Source organism: Vombatus ursinus, unplaced genomic scaffold, assembly GCF_900497805.2.
Source record: "Vombatus ursinus unplaced genomic scaffold, bare-nosed wombat genome assembly UNPS02014786.1, whole genome shotgun sequence".
Classification (NCBI taxonomy): domain Eukaryota; kingdom Metazoa; phylum Chordata; class Mammalia; order Diprotodontia; family Vombatidae; genus Vombatus; species Vombatus ursinus.
Window position 1 is genome coordinate 18318035 of NW_020954564.1, and position 24204 is coordinate 18342238.

At 38.1% G+C, this 24204-nt stretch overlaps 1 protein-coding gene across 2 annotated transcripts in view; it reads left to right on the forward strand.

Moving 5' to 3' along the window:
- The window catches only part of LOC114046881 (zinc finger protein 79-like), a 72272-nt gene that overhangs the window by 13364 nt on the left and 34704 nt on the right, over positions 1-24204 (forward strand). The window contains exon 1 of one of the 2 annotated variants that reach the window (XM_027867469.1): positions 22360-22427. The exons of the other annotated variant lie outside the window; for it this stretch is intronic. The gene's annotated coding sequence lies outside the window, so the exon portion shown is untranslated. Of the gene's footprint in view, positions 1-22359; positions 22428-24204 lie in introns of those variants that run through there. 2 annotated transcript variants of the gene reach the window in all.

Here is a 24204-nt window from a genome sequence, read left to right on the forward strand (position 1 = left end):
CCTTGGCTCTTTTCTATTTAACATGCTTACCAGTGACCTGAATGAAAACATAGATTCATTCAGTAAGCATTTATTAAGTGCCAGTATGTGCTAGGAGCCATAATAAATACTGAGGATAGAAAAAGGAAATTGCAACTGCTTTCTTCAAGTTAACATTCTGTTATGTTCAGCTGATGGTCTACATGGAAACTCCGTAGGGAAAGGGACTTACTCATACAGGGTGTCCTTGAAGTTTTAGTGCAGTTTAAACTGTTAAAGCTTAAACTGCACTAAGACTTAAAGGACACGCTGTAAAGTATTTGTAGCCCAGTACATAGAATGTTTTTAAAATGCTTGTTAATTTAGAACTCAGTCACGTTCATTCCATACTGAGGCATCAGAGTAGGACTTTAAAAAAATGGGTGAAATTCACGTTTAGATTATGTCAGTAATAATAATAGCTGACATTTCTGTAGCACTTTTTAAGATTTGCACAGTTCTTTACAAATATACAGTATTTCATTAGAAGCATGGCGTCCGGGTCTAGGGTACATCATTTGATTTCCTTACATCTTCACTCATCCTCACTGTGACTTCACTCTTTCCTAGCCACCTCTTCCCAGAGCTGTGTTATTTTCCTCTACTGGAATGTAAATTCCTTGAGGGCAGGGGCTGTCTCTTGTATTTGTAATTCCAGCACTTTGCACTGTGCCTGGTACATAGTGCTTAATAAATACTTTTTCATTTATTCCAGTGTACTCTGCCCTTAGACCTCATCTAGAGAATTATATTCCAAGCTAGGGCCCAGTTTTAGGCAAAACATTGTCAAATTGGAGTGCTTCCAGAAGAGGGTGACCAGGATGGTGAAAAGACTTGAGATTATGCATAAAAGGATTAACTGAAGGAACTGGGGTCTTTTTTAAAAAATATTTTATTTTGGAACTGGGGTCCTTTGCCTAGAGCCAAAGATTTTAAAGGCTATCTTGAAGTATTTGGAAGGCTGTAACTTTGAAGAGGTGCTGAACTTGTTTTCAGTGTCCCCAGAAGACAGGGATAGGTACAGTAGGTAGAATTTCCAACTTGACAAATTTTGTCTTGATATGAGTTCCTAATCTTTAGAGCTGCCCCAAAGAGGAAGGGCCTTCGTAACAAAGTAGTCTGGAAATCTTCAATCAGAAATTGGCTGACCATGTCATATGAGAAAGGATTGCTACCCCAATTCTAGGTGATCTCTGAGGTCCCTTCAGGCTCTGCATTCCTCAACTCTTTATCTCAAGGACTTCTGGATTATAATTGCTAGAGCCAGACAGGGTTTTACGACTCAATTTAATCCATCCCTCTCATTTTATACTTGTGGAAACTCAGGCGCAGATTGTGGATTTGCACAAAGGTCATACAGAGAGTAAATAGCTGAGGCCAAAATTTTGAAACAGGGTTTTTTTGATTCCAAAGATTACTTTTTGAGCTATGTTATCTCTCTACAGTTTTGACTTTTTAAAGTTCCGTTGAAATAGGCATTGTGCTCCTGAATCACCTTAGATTAATCAGTATTTACAGGGAGAGACTCTGTCCTGTTTCATTTTGTTTCTCCCCATAGGGTACCAGATTTCCTCCTCATAATGTTGCTACTGAACAGGGTAGGGACTTCATTACATTTACATACATTTCTGTAACTCGGGACTGTGCAAAGATTGGCATGGGTCTTCAATCTATCTTTATGCAGCCCAGTTACATAAAGTTGGGCCTAGAACAGAACTCAATCTATGACATATGCACCAAAATTGACCCAGAAGAGAATTTTCATTGTGGCCATCAGAGTAAAGGCAAAATTGCAAAAGAGGTGAAATTTCTGTCTGTCCCTGTCCCACCTCACTTTTTTAACATCTGATCTGGCAGATGGTGAGGAGTAAGTGATTTTCAGTATTCTGGTCAGTAGTTTTGTACTGGCTGATTTCCTGGCTATTGTTTGCTCAAAGTGCACCAAAGCCCTAGGACTTGGCTTACTGGCATCCTTTGCATTTTTCATTGTTATTGCCACTTCACTGAACTGGATTCCCTGTTGTCCAGAGTAGGATTTGGGAGAGAAGGTGGTTATTGTTTCCCTTTCTCCTTTACCCTGTTTCTAGAAATAGCACCCAAACCTTCTGTAATACATTTTTTTATTTTATTATTTTTTTTGATGACCTAAACATAAACTTTTATTTTCAGGGTAATTTGTCATTTACATGGATTAACTAGCCCTTAATCATTCTTGAATGTGTTAGCTGCTGACTCAGAAAGATCAATATTTTTTAAACATTTTTCAAGGAGAAAACTATTCAAAAAGCAAATTTCATATTCTTATTTGGATTCAGCCCTCTTTTTCAATTTGATTATTCTTTTTTTTAAATTATTTCTTTTTAGTTTTCAACATTCACTTCCATAAGATTTTGAGTTCCAAATTTTCTCCCCTTCTCTCCCCTCCTCCCACCCCAAGATGGTGTGCAATCTGATATAAGCTCTACATATAAATTCATATTGAACCTATTTTCACATTAGTCGTGTACTACTGTAATACATTTTTTCAAAAGAATTTCTTATTACTACACCTATGTACTGAGGACACACAATAATAAAAGGGAGGTTTACAGGAGTCTTGGAAACAAATACCATGCTATCTCTAGTGACCTAGGTAATACTCTTTATTTTTCCTTTCTAGTAAGGCTTTCTTCTTCTAGGTCTTTTATTCATTTTCTGTTTCACTTCCTGTTCTCTCTAAATAGACTGAGAAAAACTGGCTTCAGTCTCTGCCACTTAGTAGCTGTGTAATGTTGGGCACCTCTCTGGCCCTCAGTTTCTTTTTTAAAGTTACAAAGTTGCATTAGATAATTTTTTGTTTTGTTTTGTTTTGTTGTGAGGCAGTTGGGGTTGAGTTGCCCCGAGTCACACAACTAGTGAGTGTTCATGTGTCTGAGGCCACATTTGACCTCAGGTCCTCTTGAATCCAGGGCTGGTGCTGTATCCACTGTGCCACCTAGGTGCCGCCATTGGGTAATTTTTGAAGTTACTCCTAGCTCTAAATCTTGTGATCCCATAATTTTGTTTGGCAAAACTGTTGTTTAGGTTTCAGCCTCCTAAAATCTGTTCCTACCTCAAGTCTGTGTGTGGGAACTTAGTGCCTAGGATTGGTACTTTTCTCATATAATTTCCTATATGAAACTCTTAAGTCTCTCTCTGTGGGTTCATGACTTCCTCACCCTAGCTAGACTCACTGTCTAGGAACTTGGAGACATTTCTCCTTTATTCCATCTTGGGTCCCAAAGATAAAACTGACTTGCCTCTTACTGGGACTGGAGAGGATGGGAGGTTGGAGGGGTGGTTGAGATCCTTGCTACGTCTCTTTATCCCCAGAATAAAGGCTATTTGGGATGTAGCATGGTGGAATGGATATTCCCTGGAAGGCCCTCATTTATTAATAGGCACTTTGTTCTTTCCCACTAGATACGTATTTCCCTAACAGCCACAGGGTACATGGGCCTTTCTTAAGTTAAGTTTTGGTCCCACTTTTTACTGATGTGTACATTGGTCCTGGACCATTTCTCCTCCTCCATTCTGGGGATGGGGATAAAATAACATACCTAAATATCTCTAAGTAATCTATGGGCTCACAGACCTAACAGTTATGAGGAACAAAGTGTAAAAGCACAAAACAGCTAAATGTTCCCCTTCTTTCAAGAGAAATATCAGGCTGGAATTAGAGCCATCTACCACTCGTCAAATATTTGTAGTCCAGGGGAGTGATAAGTTTAAGACACTTTCCCTGATTATGAATAGCTAGTAAACTTCAACAAGTAAGTTGAAGTAAAGTAAAGTAAGCAGTAAATAGAATAGACAGTCGAATTGTTCAGTAGTTTCTCAGTCGTATCTGATTCTTCTTGACCCCATTTGGGTTTTTTTGGTTTGTTTTTTTTTGGCAAGGGTACTAGAATGGTTTGCCATTTCCTTCTCCTGCCCATTTACAGATGAGAGAACTGAGGCAAACAGGTTAAGTGACTTGCCCAGGGTCACACAGCTAGTAAGTGTCTGAGGCCAGATTTTAATTCAGGAAGATGAATCTTTTCTGACTCCAGGCGAGGCATTCTATCCACTGCCCCACCTTCCTTCCTGTTTGGCTGGGATTAAGATTAGATCTCCACTCCCGCCCACCCCCAAGGAAAGAATTATCTCACTGAGGGAGTCCACTCAGGAATTCTCTAGGGTTGCAGGCACTGAGAATTTAAGGACATAGTTGCGAGCTAGTTTACCCTCTAGCTGATGACTCAGGGGAGATTGCTCTGCATTTCAAAAATCTGTGCTTGCCTCTTCTTCCTGCCTGTCAAATGCTTCCCTAAAATATCTGCCCCCTGTGCAAATTCTTTGGTCTCAGACATTCAGTCGTCATACCACCTTTCTCTGTACTCAGTGTCACTAGGCTGTCACTCAGGAAAACTGTCCAGGCTTTCAAAAAAAAATAAAAAAATTGGAGTCTGCAGAGTATAGGCCAGTGAGTTATGCATCAATTCCTAGCACAATTTTAGGAGCTGTTGTTAAAGGGATAGTGAGATCTTGAAAAGGAAGCTGTGATCAAAGAAAGCCAGGAAACAGATTACGCTGTTAGTAATCTTATTTCCTTTTTTTTATGGGGGGAGAGAAAAGAGGGCCGGTCAGGGTTACAAAACTTGTAGATCAAAGGAGTGCTGTAGATATAGTTTACCTAGATTTAAGTAAAACATTTGACAAATTCTCATGCTATTTTTGTGGAAATGATTTGGACTAAAGAATATAGGTTGATTTGGTTAGTTAAATGTCCAGAGGCAAAGAATAGTCATTAATGGTTTGATGTCATTTTGGAAGGATATCTCAAGTGGAGTACCTCAGGAAATGTACTTATTTTTGTTCTCTTCAGTATTTTTATCAGTGATTTGGAGAAAAGTGACTAGATTACATGCTTATCAAATTCTCAGATGACACAAAGCTAGGAGTCAGGATCCAAAAGTATTTTCGACAGGCTAAATCTGTATTAGGCTGAATCTAATAAGATGAAATTTAATATGGCTGAATATAAAATTTTTATTTATGCCAAAAAACATCAACTTTACACACAGAAGAAGTGTGGCTATACAGCAGTTTGGCTTCTAGTGAGAACTCACTTTTCACTTACCCTGTTGAGAGGCCTCCCAGACCTCATCTTGGGGTTCCTGGAGGACTAGTGCCTAACAAGGCCTACTTCCCTCAGTTCCTACCCCAGAGTGCACCCCAACCTACCTGCCAATGATTCCTTTCCCTTTTCCCCTTCTGGCCATATACTGAATCCCCATCCACATCCCTGTGAGAGAGAACCCAGAATCCCTTCTCTAACCTGTGGGTTTCATTTTCCCTTTCCCAAAGATGGTGGGCTGCCCCCAGGGGCCACACATCAATTCATCCTAGGGTCCTCTGGGACTTCCCAAAAGCCCTGCAGCTACACACTGGGGACCTCCAGGCGTTTTTATCCACCTTGCAGCTGAACTCTCTTACAGGTGTTGCTTTCCCAAATTAAAATGTGAGCTTCTTGAGGGCAAGGACTGTGTTGTTTTTCTGTTTATGTCTCCAGTATTCAACACAGTGCTTGACACATAGCTCTTAACAAATGCTTATTCAGTCATTCATTCAAATGAAGACCAGTTGGTCACTTATCAGGTATTTGTAGAGTGGATTTTTCTTTAGGTACAAGTCAGACTAGATCATGCCTGAGGTCTTTTCCAGCTCTGAGATTCAGTGATTCTTAAGTACGGAAGCTCTCCACCAGGAGGTTAGGCATGTGAAAAACTTTTTTGACTACCATAACATAGGGAAGTCATTTACTAAGGCATTGGATAAATTGTGGAGGTGTACAGAGAGAACATCTACACTGATGAAATCATCAATCCTTGAAGTAAATAGCTAGGTGGCATAGTAAATAGAGCTCTAGGCCCAGAATTAGGAGGACCTGAATTTAAATTGAGTCTCAAACACTTACTAGCTGTGTGACCCTAAGGAAGTCACAACCTCTATCAGTCTCAGTTTCTACAGAATGTACATGAGCCCACCAGAGGCATGGAGCTCATCAAGTAAGAAAATGTAGAGAGAAAAAAGAAGAAAGCCCAGGAAAGAGCCTTAGGGTAGGCCCAAAATAGTGGTTGTGACATAGATGAGGATGAGGCAAAGGAGACTATGAAAGCGAGAGAAAAGAGAAAAAAGAAGCTCCTAAGAATGTAAAGATTATCCCATGCCTGATGGGTATACCTAGGGCTGTATTGTAGGTAGAGGTCTAAAGCACAGCATTTACAGAGTAATAATAAAAGTAAAAACCCTATGTGGTATGGAGTATAGGGATTATTCCCTCCATGTGAGAAATGAAGAAAAGCTGTGTGGCTGTTATCCCTAGAGGAAAGTACAGCATCCCAAAGCAAAGAGTAGCCAGTCTGAACGTGGAGAGCCTCCCAGAAAGCCAGGAGTGACTGAGTCTAGCAGCAGTTTATTGACACTCCCAAATAGAAACCAGCTGATAGACCAAAACCTGGGTCCGGAATTTGTATAACTCAGAACAGGTGGGCAGTGACCAGACCTTTCTCCAAATCACAGCACTCTGAGAGCACTGAAAACTTGCAGGACCCCAGCCAGAGCTGTGAAAGCAGCAGAAGGATGAGAGAGGGCAGAAGGTCAGATCAGACATCCCCTTTTTCTAGAAGTGTGCAGAGCCTAGCACTACCGTAAAGTCCAAAATTAAGAAATAGCCAAATAAGCAAACAGACAAAACGGACCAAACTATAAAGAATTATCATGGTGATAGGGAAATTCAAAACACAAACACAGAAAAGAGAGTAACAAAAAAAAAAATCTATGAGCAAAGCCTCAAAGATAAATGCAGCTTGGACCCAAATCCAATAAGAAGAATTAAAGAAGGAGCTAAAAATCGTTTAAAAAACCAAATGAGAGCAGTAAAAGAATGGGAAAGGATTTGAGAGAAGCATGAAAAGGCAAATATGAGAAAGAAATCATGTGAGACCAAAGTTTAAATTCCTATACAGGAAGATGACACATGTAACCCCTCGGAATTTTATCACCATCATGAGTCTTAGAGTAATTAGACAGAAAGTCCAAGTGTGATTCTATTGTATTTGGTTGATCTTAAAAGAAGAATGGAATGAGTGGGAACAGGAATTCACTGGGAGAGGGAAGAAGGGACAAAAAGAATGGGGAAAATTCACTCACATAAATGGGGTGTGTAAAGAGCAATTTATACAACAAGAAGGGGATAGTGTGTTTGAGAGCAAATGACGAACTTCATTCTCATCTGATCTGGTTAAGAATGCGCATACAGTTGGGTACAAGAGATACATTGTACACAACAAGGAAATAGGAAGGAAAGGGGTTAAGGGAAAAGGGTTAGTAGGAAGCAAAATAGACCCTTAAGGGCAGGGTTAAAAAGGGAAGGATAAGTATAAGAGAATAGAATGGAGGGAAATACACAATTGGCAATCATAACTGTTAATGTGAATGGGATGAACTCACCCATTAAAATGGAAATGGATAGCAAACATTAGAAATCAGAATCCAATAATATGTTGTTTACAAGAAATACACTTGAAGCAGAAAGATAACAGAGTTAAAATAAAGGACTGGAGAAGAATCTATTATGTTTCAGTTGAAATAGGAAAAAAAGGATTAATTATGCTCTCAGATAAACTTCAAGCAAAAAATGGATGTAATTAAAGGAGATAAGCAGAGAAACTACATTTTGCTAAAAGGCACCATAGACAGTGACAATATCAATTCTGAATACATCCGTACCAAATCTAAATTCTTAAGGGAAAAGTTAAATGAGTTATAGGAAGACATGAAAACTATAATAGTGAGGGACTTCAATTTACCCCTCTCAGACCTAGATAAATAGAACAACAACAACAACAACAGCAACAAAAAATCGTTCAATTAGAGCTCTTCAATTCCTTCCTTGAACAGTCCCCTCATGGACTGAGAGTCTCAGCTCTATGATTAATATCCCTGAAATCCTTTTTGAATGAAGTGAGAGGGCTTCTGAATGGAAAAGAAGATATTTTTCTTGGATGGTTTATAGGGCAATTACTTCAGGGGATGGAGAAAGCAAAGCTTTATAAGGACAAGAGCTGCTCTTTATTCAAAGTTTGGTCTCCCTCCTGAATCCATTTCCTGGAACCTTAGTCTTGTTCTTGGCTTTTTACACGCTTTGTTGAAAGAAAAAAAAATCTGGAAAGGGTTTTTAGACTAGAGAAATATTTATTTCTTAATATTTTCAGTTGGACTAAAAAGAAAATGACCACTCTCACCTAAAATTTGTTATACAGAAGGATAGGAAATTCTGGTATAATCTGAAATGCATTCATAATCAACCACCTTCCCTGTCTTCTGAGAATCTGTAGATTCTTTCAAAGCTCAATTCATATGTTACTTCTAGATAGCATTTTCCTGATGTTCCTAGCTGCTGGTGCTTCACCCCAAATTAGTTTATATTTTCTTTGTATATAGTTTATATTTGCTTACATGTGTACATGTTGCTTCCTCAACATAAACTCTTTGAAGGAAGGGATTGTTCCATTTTTATTTTTGTATTCTCAGAACTTAGTATGGTGCCTGATGCATAGTAGGAATTTAATAAATGCTTGTTGATTGATTGTGATTGATACACTCTAGATTTTGGGAGAAGGAATTTCAAAGAGTAAGGGTAGTTAGGATTTCCTATAATAAAATTCTTCAGGGGAAGTCATCCAAGGAGGCATGTGAAACTCTCAAGAATGTGTAACCTGTCATCATAGTGCTTATCTTCTTTAATTATTATTTACTCTGGCCCCAAAATGATGATGATACAGGCAAAAAGATAGAGGGAGTAGGAGAGACAGAGGCAGAGGCAGAGAGACAGAAAGACAGAGAGCTATAGATAGAGGCAGAGAGGAAAGAGAGGAAGAAGGGGAGAGAGAAACAAAAATAAATTTTTCCCTTTTATAGCATAGTCATTTCTTAACTCTCTTCCCAAGTTAACCCTCCCTCAACACAAACAAAAACAATCATGCAAAAATATCTGATATAGGCTATAGCTACTAATGTATACAATATTTATTTCTTATAATTACCTCACTTCTGAGCCATGAGAGAGAAGGTATGTTTCACTACTTTTCTATCACCTTTGCTGGTTTTTTCTTTATTAAGTTACATTTCCTTTTAGTAGTGATCCTTTTATTTACAACATTGCAATTGCTGTGTCCTCTTGGATCTGTTTTTTTTTTCACTCTGAATCAGTTCATGCAATTATTTTTCATTTGTCTGAATTCCTTGACATCTCTAATAGTTAAGATATCCTCCTTTATATTGGGTTGAAATTTACCTCTTTGGATCATTGGGTTCATTGGTCCTAAATTTGGCAAAATAAGTTCTGATGATCTTGGCATAAATAAGAAAATGGTTGCTCTTTTCCCCTCACTGAGAGTCTAAGAGAGTGGCATAAAGCCACATGATAGGATTGAAGGGTACAAGATCTATAAGATCCAAGATTGGCCACCACTTCTTTCTTTAGCTATCCTTAAAAGTCAGACTGGTTTTGTTTTGTTTGGTTTTTTTTTGAAGCAATCTGGGTTGCCAGAGTTGCCATAGCTACTAAATATCTGAGGCTGGATTTGAACTCTGGTCCTCCTGACTCCAGAGCCAGTGCTCTATCCATTGTGCCACCTAGTTGCCCCTAAGACTTCTTAATCACTGAGCAGATGATGGAGCTCAAGCAGCCACTACCTGGATTTCTATAAGATAGACAGGAGGACCTAAAATGTGGCTGCTTGAGATCAGCACTGTGGAGGTGATCCTAATATTGGAATCGAGTTGGAGATCAGTGAGGAAAGAGGATCTTTAGTCCTGAAACTAGCAGGCATTGGTGATTCCCATCTGGTTTATGAGATGCAGGGGAAAACTTATTTTTCTCACTTCTTTTTCCTGTTAGAATCCATAATCTGGAGACAGGATTCTGGATATACTCCCTTCTGTTGTTTATATAAAACATATAAACATATCTGTTTATAGATAACATATAAACATATCTCTTTACATGTTTATATGTTCTCTGTGATCATTCTTCAGTCATTTCAGTTGTGTCTGACTCTCTGTGACCCCATTTGGGGATTTTCTTGGCAAAGATACTGGAGTGGTTTGCCATTTCCTTCTCCAGCTCATTTTACAGATGAGGAGACTGAGGCAAGCAGGGCTAAGTGATTTGCCCAGGGTCATACAGCTAATAAGTGTCTGAGGCTGGATTTGAACTCATGAAGATGAGTCTTCCTGATTCCAAGCCTAGTGCCATATCCACTGTGCCACCTAGTTGCTCTTTCTGTGATCATAGTATGTTTAAAATCTGAGTCCTATGTTGGAGGGAATGGGAAGAGAGTTATGACCAGAGAAAACAGAGCCCAAACACAAGGTGGGGACTCTAGAACTGTGCATGTGTTGTAAATTTTATTTTTTGAACAACATTTTGTTTCATCCACTGGTTTAATTCCAGACCCAGGCAGCAGTCTGTGAATCTATGGCCTGGCAGTAAGGTAGCAGTTTGTACTTCTGTGGGTTGAGCAACCTCAACCAGTAAAGATACTGCATCTATTAATAAAATTCATTCTAAAATACTAACTTTTCTGCTACATCACATTCATTTCCAAAAAATTCCTTTTCCCTACCTAATAATCCATCCCTCCTAATGAAGATTTAAAGAGAGAGAGAAAGTTAAGCAAAACTAACCAATACATATGAGACAGTTTTATGCAGTATCCTGTATCCATGGTCACCCCCACATCTTTTATAAAAGAAGGGATGTGCATTTCCTCATTTCTTCTCTAGAGCCAAAAGTTGGTCATTATAATTATATGGCATTCAGTTTCAGATTTTAAAAATTTGGTTTACATTGTGATAACCGCTTTGTATATTGTATTCCTGATTCTGTTTACTTCACATTTATCAGTTTTTATATGTGTGTATGTATATATGTATGTATATAGAGATATATAATACATACATACACATACACATATGTTCATACACACATTTGTGTAAACCCTGGATTCATATTCACAATTTCTTAAAGCACAAGAACAACATTCAATTGCATTTGTGTATCACAATTTGTATAGCCATTTCCCAGTTAACAGACAATAACTTTGTTTCATGTTTTTTGCTTCTACAAAAAGTATTGATGTGAACGCTTTAGTATTTTAGGAATCTTTCTTTCTATCTTTGACTTCCTTGGGATTTGTACCTAACAGTGGGTGCATGCCTAAAGGATATGGGCATTTAGTCACTTTTTAAAAATAGCATAATTCTAAATTGCTTTTCAGAATGACTGGACCAATCCACAGTTATACTGATAGGGTATTAGTGTACTCATCTTCTTCTACAATTGGCGATTTCCATTTTTTGACATCTTTGTCAGTTTGATAGGTATAAGATAAAACCTTACAGGTGTTTTGACTTATTTTTTTTTGTTTTAGTGATTTGGTATAATCTTTCATAATGCTGCTAATGATTTGTAATTCTTTTGAGAACTATTCTCTTTTGACCATTTATCCACTGGGGAGTGGCTCCTGTGCTTTAATAAATGATAATTACGATGATTTCAGAGAAGCATAGCAACATTTATGAGTTGATGCGAAGTGGAGTATATAAAACCAGGAAAATAATATACACAATGATTGCAACAATTTAAATTTAACAAATTAGATTTAAACAACAAGAAAAATAACAAAACTGAACATTGTATATTTATGATGGCCAAGCTTAGTTCTAAGGAAGAGATAAGAAAATGAACCTCCTTCCCTTCTTTGCAAGACTGAGGAACTGTGGGCATGAAATATTACTTATATGTTCAGGCTACATTGCTATGTTGGTTAGTTTTGTTTAGCTGCTTTTTTGCTTTGTTTCATTCTTTGTTGCAAAGGATAGCTCTCTGGGTAGGGGAGGAGAGAATAAAGAGGAAGGGCAAACGAAACAAGCATTTATTAAGCACATACTATGTGCCAGGTACTGTGTTTTTTACAAGAATTATTTCATTTGATCCTCACAACAACCCTGGGAGGTTGGTGCTTTTGTTATTCCCATTTTACAGTTTGGAAAACTAAGGAAGATAGAGAGTAGTTAAGTGACTTGCCCAGGGTCACACAGTTAGTAAGTGTTTGAAACCAAATTTGAACACAGGTCTTCTTTACCCTATGCCCAGTGCTCTATTCACTGTACCACCTAGTTGCTCTTAGGGAGATTATATATAGATATAACTGTATACACACATATACATGTATTCATATATACACAATAAGTATATGTATATGGTATATATGTATATATACACATCCATATATGTACATATCTTAATGCAACTGATACGTTAAGACATTTCTATTTCATGTTTTATTAATTTCAGTATTTTATATTTCTTTAGGTCATCCTCCATATATTAAAATTTTCAATTTTGCTAGCACCTAATTGTATATAATATGTTGCATCCTGTAATTTTCTTTTCTGTTTGTTGATATTTCACTTTGTTCAGTTTTTATTTTGGCAATTTGATATTCTTCCCTCTTTTTAACTGGTTAGCGAAAATTTTACCAATTTTGTAAGTCTTTTCAAAGGACTAGCTTTTAGATTTGCCTATCATTTTATAGTCCTTTGCTTTCTATTTTTTGTCAGTTTTTCCTCTTACTTTTGAGATTTCCTCTTTGTTGCTTATTTTAGATTTTTACTGGTTGGTTTTCTAGATTTTTAAACATTGCATATTCATTCCATTAATCTCATTTTTATATTTTTTGAATATGTTTTCAGAGGTATAATTTTTCCTCAGGATACTACTTTAGATGCATCCCTGAAATTTTGCTGTGTTGCTTCATTTGGATGTGAACTTGGGGGGACCAATGCTATGTAGAAGCTGTTTGAACTAAGACCACTTGCCCCAGTGACAGACATGGTATGGGGAGAATGTTTATATTTCTATTTTCACTATGTCTTCAAAGTAAGATATATATATATATATGTTATATATCTTGATATATATAATATATATACTTAAAATAAGTATATTGATATTAATTTGTTAAATGGAACTGAGGAATTGTTGGCTAATAGTTGGGAGAACACACCCAGAAGGAAGCTGGAGCCAGTAGAATTAACGAATAAGCCCCTGGAACCTCTCAGGGGTAATCCTAGAACCCTGAGGGGAAGAAATAGATTGCCTTGCTCTTAGAGAGAGAAGCCAGAAAAGACAAGGTGGAGAAGCTAAGGGGTTGTCTTTCCTTGCCTTTCAGGCAACTGGGGAGTGGCTAAACAAACTGTGGTGTAGGAATGTAATGGAATATATTCTGTAATGTGGAAGAAATGGAGACAGTTTCAGAGAATCCTAGGTAATATGACCTGGCAAAGCAAAATGAGCTGGATTAGGAGAACAATTTATACAAGGACAAAAACATTGTAAAGAAAAACAACTTTGAAAGACAAGAATTCTCATCAATGCAGTGTCCAGCCGTGTTTCAAAAGACCCATAATGAAGTATGCAAATAACTTCCTGACATGGTTCCTCCTATTGGTTCTAATTCTTACTTACATCACTAATGTGAAAATATGTTTAATAGGAATGTATATGTATAACCTCAGTTTGTGCGCTGTCTTGGGGAGAGAGGTGGGGAGGAAGGGGGAGAAAAATTGAAAACTCAAAAGCTTATGGAAGTGATTGTTGATAAATCAAAATAAATTAATTAAAAAAAAAAACAACTTCCTGACAGAGAGAGGTTGGACACAAGGTACAGAAAGAGACATGGCTACTATGGGTTTTGTTTTGCTTGATTATTCTTATTTATTACGAGAGTTTTCTTTCAGTTTTTAATTGGGGTGGGGTAGGGAGGAAAAGAGAGGTAACAGTAGTAATGCCAAGAAGAAGGCAGGAATTGTAGCATTTGTTTTAAATGTAAAAAGAGGTCATTGTAATATTTTTAAAAATGCACAAAGGAGAAAAAAAGAAAGTTCAGAAGGAAGTACAGAAAAGTGGCATAGTTTTGAAACTAATATATTGAATTTATTATAGACTTTATTTTTAAAAAGCAAGCAATATGAAATGGAGATTCACTCTTTTTGTGTTCTTTAATATATATAAAATGCTATTTTCTGTTGGTAAAATTCAGAATGAAAAGAATTAAGAAATAAAAATTTTAAAGATATTTTAGATTGCAGTTTACGGTTCTTTGAGTTTTGGAACATCAAAATGAGTTGTTTGTTTGTTTTACTTTAGTGATCTATGAATTCAATATATCAGCACTTTGTTTTCTAAATTCAAAAGTTCCTGGAAAGTTTTCTTTTATTTTTCTTGCAGTGTGGTATTCAGCTTTTAAAAAAAAAATTTTCGGGGGCGGGTGGGGAGGGGGGAGAAAGAACAAAGTAAATAGTGCACAGCAGAGAACAAAAGAAAACTTGCAAGAAAGCAGAGAAAAGATGTTTAGCTCTCAACACAATGTATAGAATTTATCATACAGGCTTTCTTGATATGAAAATGTATTGCTATATATTTTGAATCCTCTCATGTTCCATTGTGCATGACATGTTTTTTTCTCTTTTCATACTTTGTATTTAATTTTCAATATTTAAGGCTAAGATATGTTTCTTTTTCTTTTCTCTATTCTGCAGTTGAGTTCTGGTGTTTGAGTCTAAAATGTAAAAACTGACATGTTCTGTTTTAGAGAACTATAATCTTTAAATTACTCCTGTACATCCTCCCTTCAAGGTCGGTTGCTTTGACTTGCACAGAATTCATGTTCTTTTAATGTTGTTGCCTTTTGTTTTTCCTCTCAGTTACCTAGGCTGACAACTTAGGTATCATCCTCTAATCTTCTCTGCCTCTCGCTCCTCATATTCAATCTGTTGCCAAGGTCTGTTGATTTTACCTTCATAACATCTCTCATATACTCCCCCTTCTTTCCTCTGACACTGCCTCCACCTTGGTACAGGCCTTTGTGTCTGGATTATTGCAATAAGCCTGCTGATTGGTCTCCCTGCAGTAAGATGCTGCCCACTTCAGTCCCTCCTCCCCTCAGCTGTCAAAGTGATCTTCCTAAATGCATTAGGTCTGACCACATCACATCACTAACACCTCCCCCCACCACATACTTAATAAACTCCAGTGGCTTTCTATGTCCTCCAGGATCAAATACAAACTCCTTTCTTTGCTATTCAAAAACCCTTCAAAAACCTTCAATTTCTCCCCTCCCCCCACACCTTTCCAGTCTTCCTACACTTTAACAATATCCCTCTCCCCACTCCCATACTCAGTGATTCATTGACACAGGTCTCCTTGCTGTTCTTCAAACAAGACACTCCATCTCCAGAGTCCAGGCATTTCCACTGGCTATCCTCCCGTGCTCAGAATTCTCTCCCTTCTCATCTCCACCTCTTGGCTTCCTTCAAGTTCCAGCTAAAACCTAGCCTTCTGTAGGAAGTCTTTCCCAATCCCTCTTAATTCCTTCCTGTATATATATAGTTTGTTTGTGTGTTGTCTCCATTAGATTGTAAGTTCCTTGAGAGCAGGGACTCTTTTGTTTGTTTTTGTATCTTCAGCACTTAGCACAGTGACTTGTAGAGTAGGCATTTACTAAAAGTTTATTGACTGACTCTTCTGCCAAATTTTCTCCCACTTTTATGTTTTTGTATTCTACATCTGTTATTCTTTCTCTAAGGGCTTCTACTCCTTTGTAATTACCCATTTGCTTTTCCACTGCATATTCAAATTTTTCTAATCTATTGATTTTTTAAAAAAAAAATTTTTAGTTCTACATTGAAAGCTCTGATTTCTGACCTAATTTATTCTTCTTTTAACATTTTTATTTTTCATTTGGATCATCCTGGAATTTCTTGCTGTTTTTCGTGATTTCTGTGACATCCATATGCTTACTAGGAAATTTTGGTTCATTTTCCTTCATGGCATAATACTCATTTGTAGTATTATAGCTTCTGTTTTAGTTTTTATTTATTGTTAATTTTATTTTTATGAACTTATCTGTTGGTTTACTTATCTGCTTGTGGGTGAGGTTTTTGCTAAGGTATTTTCCTTTATTCTTTTGGTATTTTGACCTCTAGCTTGTATTTGTAGACACTTGTCTCTAGTTTCCCTCCTTTTTTTCTGTCTTCTCCTTCCAATGCTGCTTAGACCTTCATCCAGGGCAGGGCATTTTTCACCTCCTTGACTTGGATGGGGATTGTGGGGGCCTAGCTCCTGTTCTTGGCCAGAGTAAACTTTAGAGGACAAGGAATGTTTCCATTTGGGATTCTAGTTCCCTTTCTTTCCAACATAGTGACTCTCCTCCAGCTGGCTCTGCTTCCTGTCTAGCTGATTCTACCACATTGCTATACTGTCCATGTCTACTGCTTAACCTTCCTGTTGCTTTCTCTTAATTGGACAGAATCAATGTCTGCTTCCTCTTTTGGGGTAGAGGTCAGACTTTCATTGCTGTCAGAGACCTGGCTGGTATACCTAAGGTCAGACCATGAAGCCAAGTTTTTGAAGTTGGTTGTACCTACTACAACTAGCATATAGAGAGGTTTGAAGAGTGTAGCCTCTTAAATGGGAACTTGAAATATTTAAATTCTTCCATGTTATTTCACCTTGTGTAATGTTTCAGTCTTCATATTCTATGAATTCAGCTTTGATTATTCTGTATCTGGCACATAATTCCTTTTTCTGAGGTTTGTTGCATTTGAGAGGTTTATGGAAAACAACCATTCCACCATCTTGCTAACAATGTATCTTTTGGTGTTTAAAATATGTCACAAATAACACTTTAGTGCTTGGACCATCCATCTATACTACTTGACTGACCCACACTTTTTCCCAATCATTTGTATCCTTCATAATATCTTTTATATTACTTATGACATGCAAATTATTAGTTAATATTCTTCCATTCATTTTCACCCATTATATCTCTTTCCATTGCTCTTTGGGTAACCTGCAATTTTGATTTTTCTAAGATAGTGGTATGCTATGATTCATAGCCATATAGCATCACTAGTGAAATACTTTAATAATCCAATGATCGGGGATTTTGTTACTGTGTATTGTCTTTTTTTCCCCTTGCTTTTTGGTGAGGCAATCAGGGTTAATTGACTTGCCCAGGGTCACATAGCTAGTAAGTGTTAAGTGTCTGAGGTTGGGATTTGAACTCAGATCCTCCTGACTCCACTGGAATGGACTCTACCTCACTGCCCCTGTGTATTGTCTTTTAATCAATTCATTTGTTCAGTCATTTGTTTTAAAAGTATTAATTAAATGCCTATTGAGTATGAGGCACTAAGGAAATAAAACTTTCCCTGCCTTCAAGGGGCTTATATTCTATTGGAGGGAGATGACATGCACATGGCTAAATAAATATAAAATATATACAAAATAATTTCTAGGCCTCATTTTCCTCATCTACAAATAATAGGTTTGGGTCACATGACTTCTAAGAGTCATTCCATCAGAAAATATGGTCCTATGATCCTTTGGATATATACAAAAGAAAGCACCACATATGAAGTTGAAGCGTATGTCATTACTAGGAAACCTTCTTGGAGGAGGTAGTGGTTAAGTTTAAAGGATGTGTTAGAAATTACCCACATGAAGAAGGAGAAAAAGTGAATTCTAGGTATAGAAACTAACTTGAGCAAAGGTAAAGATGTGTGAGTTCACAGAGTGTTTGGGGACACAGAGTTGTCTGATTTGGCTGGACTGCAGTGTACATGGTGCTGAGTAGTAAAAGAAAAGCCTGGAAAAGTAGTGTAGAACCAGATTGTGGAGCACAGTGCCTGGCACATAGTAGGCACTTAATAAATGTTTGTTGGTTGATTGAAATACTTGAATGGCAAGCACATGAATTTAAAGTTTACTCAGTAGTTGATATGGAACCACTGAAGGGTTTTAAGCACAGGAGTGCCATGACCAAATCTTTGCTTGGGGAAAATTATTCAGGCACCATGAGAAGTAGGAATGGTAGGCATTGTTATCCTACTTTAAATATAAGGAAATTGAAGGTCAAAGAGGGGAAGGGACAAGCTCAAAATCCCGTGGGTGGTAACAGACCTTGGAATCAATCCCAATGCTCTTTCTTTGGGTCCCAAGGTGACAACTACCACCATTTATCAAGCATCTATGTGTAAAGCACTGTGCTAGGTGATGGGTGGGGAGAAGGGGGAAGGGATATAAAACCAAAAATAAAACAGTCCCTGCTCCCTAAGAGCTTACATTTTAAGACGATACAGTATGCACACAGATGAGTAAAATGCAAGGTAATTTGAATAAAGAGTGACTCACCTAGACAGTTATGTCAAATTCAAACAGAAACAGATCCCTGGAGGCGGCACTTTGACTTAGAAAACCATAAATTAACATTATGTTGTAATGTTGTTGTTGAGTTGTTTCAGTCATGTCCAACTCTTTGTGACTCTATTTGGGATTTTCTTGGCAAGGGTACTGGAGTGGTTTGCCATTTCCTTCTCCAACTCATTTTACAGATGTGGAACTGAGGCAAACAAAGTTAAGTCACTTGTCTAGGGTCACACAGCTAGTAAGTGGCTGAAGCCGAGTTTGAACTCATGAAGATGAGTCTGATTCCAAGCCCAGTGCTGTATCCACTTCACTGCCTAGCTACCCCATGTTGTATTGTATTTTTGTTTATTTTGTTAAACATTTCCCAGTTACATTTTAATCTGGTTTAAGTTGCACTGGGAGTTTTGTTAGGCCCAAGGCAACCACAATTTGATACTTCTGATGTAGATGATACTCAAATGAACTTTTAAGGATACTAGGATTTCCAAAAGGCAGAGAGGTGAGCAGGAAGTTCATCCAATGTGTGGAAGACATGTGTAAAGGCACAGACATGCAGGAAGACTAATTGGAAGTTCTTAAATGATGACAGGTGTGTCTGAGTGGAGAGAAGATGAAGGAGACATGGAGGAAGAGATGACAAGACAACTAATTAGACTGATAGATAAAAGCACTTAGCACATGTCAAGCACTATGCTAAGTGCTAGAGGTACAATATAAGCAAATAAGAAAGTCCCTCACCCTTAGAGGCTTACATCCTAATGGGGCAAGTTAACACATAAAGAGAGGCTAAAAATGGGGCCATGAGGAACGGTACCCATGTAGGGGCAAGGTGTTTCTTGAGGAGGTGGAGAAATTTCAAGAGTAAGTAAAGTCAGAGTTAAGTGAGCATGGTTGGCATCCCTCCAGAAATGGCAATCCAAAAAAAGGGATTAGCCAATCAGGATAGTAGGGTCTCAGAGTGGCTATGGGGATGGGGTGAGGGAAAAGGAAAACTCAAGGAGGAGTCTGGATTATGATCCTGAGTTACTGGGATGATAGAAATAGGAATTTCAATAGAAATAGGAAAGTTTGAGGGAGGGACAAATGGGGGAACGTAATGAATTTTGATGGGAAAAGCTGTCTTCTTTTCTCCTCCTCCTCCTCCTCCTCCTTTTTCTTCATTTCCCTAGTGTAGGCAGCTGCTTGTGAGGAACTGCTATACACCTGGAGTGGACTGCAGTACAGAGAGGTTGTATTTTGCCCAGAATCATATAGCCAGTATGTGTCAGAGGTAGGATTTAAATCCAGACCTTCCTGACCCCAATGCTCTTTATCAGCCACACCACGGCTATTTCTCTAACCCTCATTTTAATATGAGATCTTTCTAACATAACACATATGCCTCTCTAGATAATGTCTTTAAATAATCTTCAGGTACTGTTGGGCTTCTTTTATAGATTTTATTTTTTATTCCCATTTCTTTCCCTATCAACAACAAACTCACTTTCTGAGAGGTCAGAGCCAGCCTACTGAGGCAGAGATTTTCTGTAAACTACAACTGGGTCAGGGTCTAAGCAAAATTCCAGCTCCTGAGCCTCCACTGCTCTAGCCTTTGTGTGTTGTTTCCCCAAATCCCCCACCTCCCAGCCCCCTCCATGCCTCCACCTCTCTCTTGAACCAGTCCCTAGACTTGATATGATCTGCATTACACAACATAAGGGCTGTTTCTGGTACCCATTCTGGTGGAGGAAGTTAAGAGTTGGGGCTTATAAGGTTTCCATGGAGACAAGCTGGCGCTGCTGTGTCTTTATGGAGACATGAAGGGCAAAGAGTATGGTCCGTGACTAAGGGGAAGATCAGAGATCTTCTTTCAGTCTTTCCCCCTCTCACCCAGGGGCTTAAGTTTGTTTAGAGGCTTGGGAACTCTATTACTAGACTTGGTTAGGGAAAAGTTACTGATAACAATCAGGACTTAGGGGAAATGAATGGCTGGAGCCTCTGGGGAAGGAGCACTGGGCTACCAGTCACTGGGTTCTAGCTTTGACTGTTCGTTCTCAATGTGCAACCTTGGGAGTGTTACTTTCCCACTCTGGGGCTCAGTTTCCACATATGTAAAATGAAGAGGTTAGATTAGATGGCTTTTATTATCCTTACACCACTACATTAAGCTCTTTCTCACACCATGAACTGCCTGTGTCTTTCCTCTTAAATTACTTTGTATTTAACTACTTTATTCTCTTTATTTGGGTGTCCCAAAAATCTTAGTGCAGTTTAAAGCTTTACTAGCTTCAGAAGCATAATGCTGCAAACTTGCAAAAACATCATTTTTGAAGCTCAATTATTTAAATTTACTTTACACTTCTTTAGTTTTATGAATTTGGGATAATAAGTTTAAATTTTCAATTTTAAGAAGTTGGGATACCCTGTCATTATACATTGCCTGTGAAACAGTTTCTGGGTGATATTGGTCTCACAATCCTGAATCCATAGAAGTCCTCTTGCCTGACCACTTCAGTCACTTGATTTATATCCATAAGAAATAGATCTAATACTTTTCTCGTAGGGTTACATCAAAACTTGATCTTTGCGTGTATGCACTAAAACTTGTTCTTTGGGTGACCTTATGTCAGGGTTACAAATGAAACCCTTTTAGTCACTGAGCAGCAGCTGCTAAAAGTTTGGGGGTTTTTTTTTTGTTTGTTTTGTTTTTTACAAAATTCAATCATCTAGAGTGATGTATAGTCACATGACAGTGACTGTGGAATTTTAATAAGAAACAATATTTTTAAATTGTACATAATTAACCTTTCAAATGACTTTTTGCAAATTTATAGCACTGATATTTCTTTTTTTAAAGTTATGGAATACAACAAGCATTTCTATAACAGTACAATAAAAAAGATGATCACACATGAAATCACAAATTCACTATGTACAACTTGTTATTCCTTTTAAATACTCAACAAAGTTATCAAGTAAATTTCTTTCCCCCCTTTTTTCCCCTCCCCCTCCTCAGAGATGGCTACCATTAGACCAATTAGGTATGTTTATGTAAAATTATTCTATACATACTTCTATGTATCAGTTCTTTCTTTGAATGCAAATAACGTCTTTCTTCATATGTCCTTTATAGTTTTTTTGTCCTTTATAGCTAATTTGAATATTTATAATAGTCAAAATTACTTATTCTCTCAAAATCATTCTTAAAACAATATTCCGTTACTGTATACAATGTTCTCTTGGCTCTGCTCATTTCACTTTTCATTATTTCCTGCAAGTCTTTCCATGTTTTTCTAAGGTCATTGATATTTCTAAATTTTCTAAAGGAAACCTTTCCCAATCCCTTTCAATTCCAACATTAAAATAATTAACTACTCTCTTTTAAGTATTTTCTATTTATCCTGTATGTAGTTTATTTGTATATATTTGTTTATTGTATCCTTCATTAGATTGTAAACACCTTGAGGGAAGTGACTGTCTTTGGCTTCTTTTTCTACCCCAGAGCTTAGCACAGTACCTGGTACATAGTAGGCACTTAAAGGTTTATTAGCTGATTGACTTAAGTTATTAAAGCTTAAAACTACACTGATTTTGGAGACACCTTATATTTATTCTATATATACTATATATACACATACATATCCTTGTTCCCTGTGAACTGGGAGTATTTCATTCATTATATTGTATGCCCAGCTCCTAGCACAGAGCCTGGCACACAGTAGGCATTTAATACCTGTCGACTGATTGTAACATTCTATGTCCTAGTACCATTTATTGAAGTGAAGTCTCTTCCAGGTCTGATGCTGAATGCTTTGTTTTAAAGCTCTTTCAGCTTTAGCATTCTATCGTTCTAACGCTCCTTCCAGCTCGAACATTCTAATAGTTTAAAAAAAAAAAAAAGCCCCTTTCAGCTCGTCTTTGCGTGACTCACTGAAGGCTTTGGCGGATCCCCAAAGACGATTCTGGCAGGTAGCTCCAGTCTTAGATTGCGTCTGCGCAGGCGCAGCTCCTGTCTGCCTGGGAATGCGCGCGCAGCCCCGATGCGGTTTGTAGGGATTTCTGTTCGGAGGCGCCTCCTTTGTCTGTGGTGAGTTCGTCCCCGGGGACCCCAAACACCAGGTATTTAGTGGCCCGGGCATCTGAACGACTTCCCCGCTGCCCCCTCAGTCAGATCAGGGCAGCTCTCCACGCTGAGGGCGGGGCCGGAGCCCAGGGGTGCAGGCAAAGCAGTGCGTTAAAGGGACCTTGGGGACGCCTGACAAGCTTTCCCTTGTGCGCGTGTGCCGAGGGCCGGCCCCGCCCACTCCCCGCCTCTCCTCTCTTTTCCCTTCCTCTCGGAGTGAGTTTGACCCCGCCCACCTGTCACTACCTTAGCCTCATTACTTGAGAAGGGTGAGAATAACCTTCCTCATGGACAGGCTGGGAGGAGAGATGGGTTGGGAAAGGCAGAAGGAAAACGGGTCTTAGAGGCTTTTTTAAAGACCTGTGTTTGTTCCAGCCCTTCTACAGCATTCAGAACTGGAGGCCATCGAGTGTAACCGGCCTGCAGTTTTGTTGTCTCACTTGTTAGAGTGTAAGTTCCTTGAGGGCAAGGACTGTCTTTTGCCTCCTTTTTTATATCCCCAGTGCTTAGCACAGTACCTGGCACCTAGGAGGTGCTTAATAAATGTTTATTGATTGATAGAAGAAATTAAAACACAGAGAAAGTGATTTAAGCTAAGTCAAACAGTAAATCAGTGACAGAGTTAAGATTCATCCATTCAACAAATATTTATTAAACCCCTACCATGTTCCCAGATACTGTGTTAGGCACTGGGGAATCCCAAGATAAAAAAGAAAAGAGTTCCTGACCTGGATTTTACATATATCTTTATGTACAAAGATGAGTAAATCAGAAATAATTGGGGGCAGGATACTAAAAACTGGGAAGAAGCAGATCAGGAAAATTCTTTTGTAAGGGGTGACATTTGAACTGAACCCTGAAGGAAGTTAGGGAAGAGTCTGAGGTGAGGGAGTATGATCCAATTAACCAACAAACATTAAGCACCTATAACATGCCAGGCACTGTGCTAGGTGCTGGGGTGCAGAGACAAAAGTGAATCTTTCTTTTTCTGCTTGGAAGAAAGCCTTTGCAAAATTAAGGCGACAGGGATTGAAATGACATTTATGGTTATGGGGAACTGAAGGAGTAGATTGGCTGGAATGTAGAGTTTGTAAATGTGAGCAATGTGTAATAAACCTGGAAAGGTAGGTTGTGGTCAGATTGTAACTAGCATTAAGTGCCAAACAGAGTGGTTCATATTTTATCCAAGAGGTAAAAGTTAGAGATTCCTGAGCTGGAAAGTGATAGTGTTTGAACTACAAAGCCTAATGACTATACCACAGCTTGGAATAACTGGATTCTGGCTTAGTTAACAACTAATGTACTGTACTTATTGGTCTCCAGGGGATCTCATTTTTTTCTGTTTTTTTTTTTTTCCTGAGTGACTTTAAGGTTCAGAATATAAAATGAAGTTGTGTCACTTAAAAAAAAAAAACTGGGGCAGCTAGGTGGCACAGTAGATAGAGCACCGGCCCTGAAGTCAGGAGGACCTGAGTTCAAATCCGGCCTCAGACCAAACACTTGATACTTACTAGCTGTGTGACCCTGGGCAAGTCACTTAACCCCAATTGCCTAAAAAAAAAACAAACAAAAAACAAAAACAACAACAACAAAAAAACTATTGACTTAAATAACTTAGTAGGGAAAAAAACCCTACTCTTAGTTACTTTCATTCTGGCATGATCTTAAATATACATTTATACACAGTTAAAATTGATTCTACAGACATTAATATACTACAATGATTATTATTATTACTCAT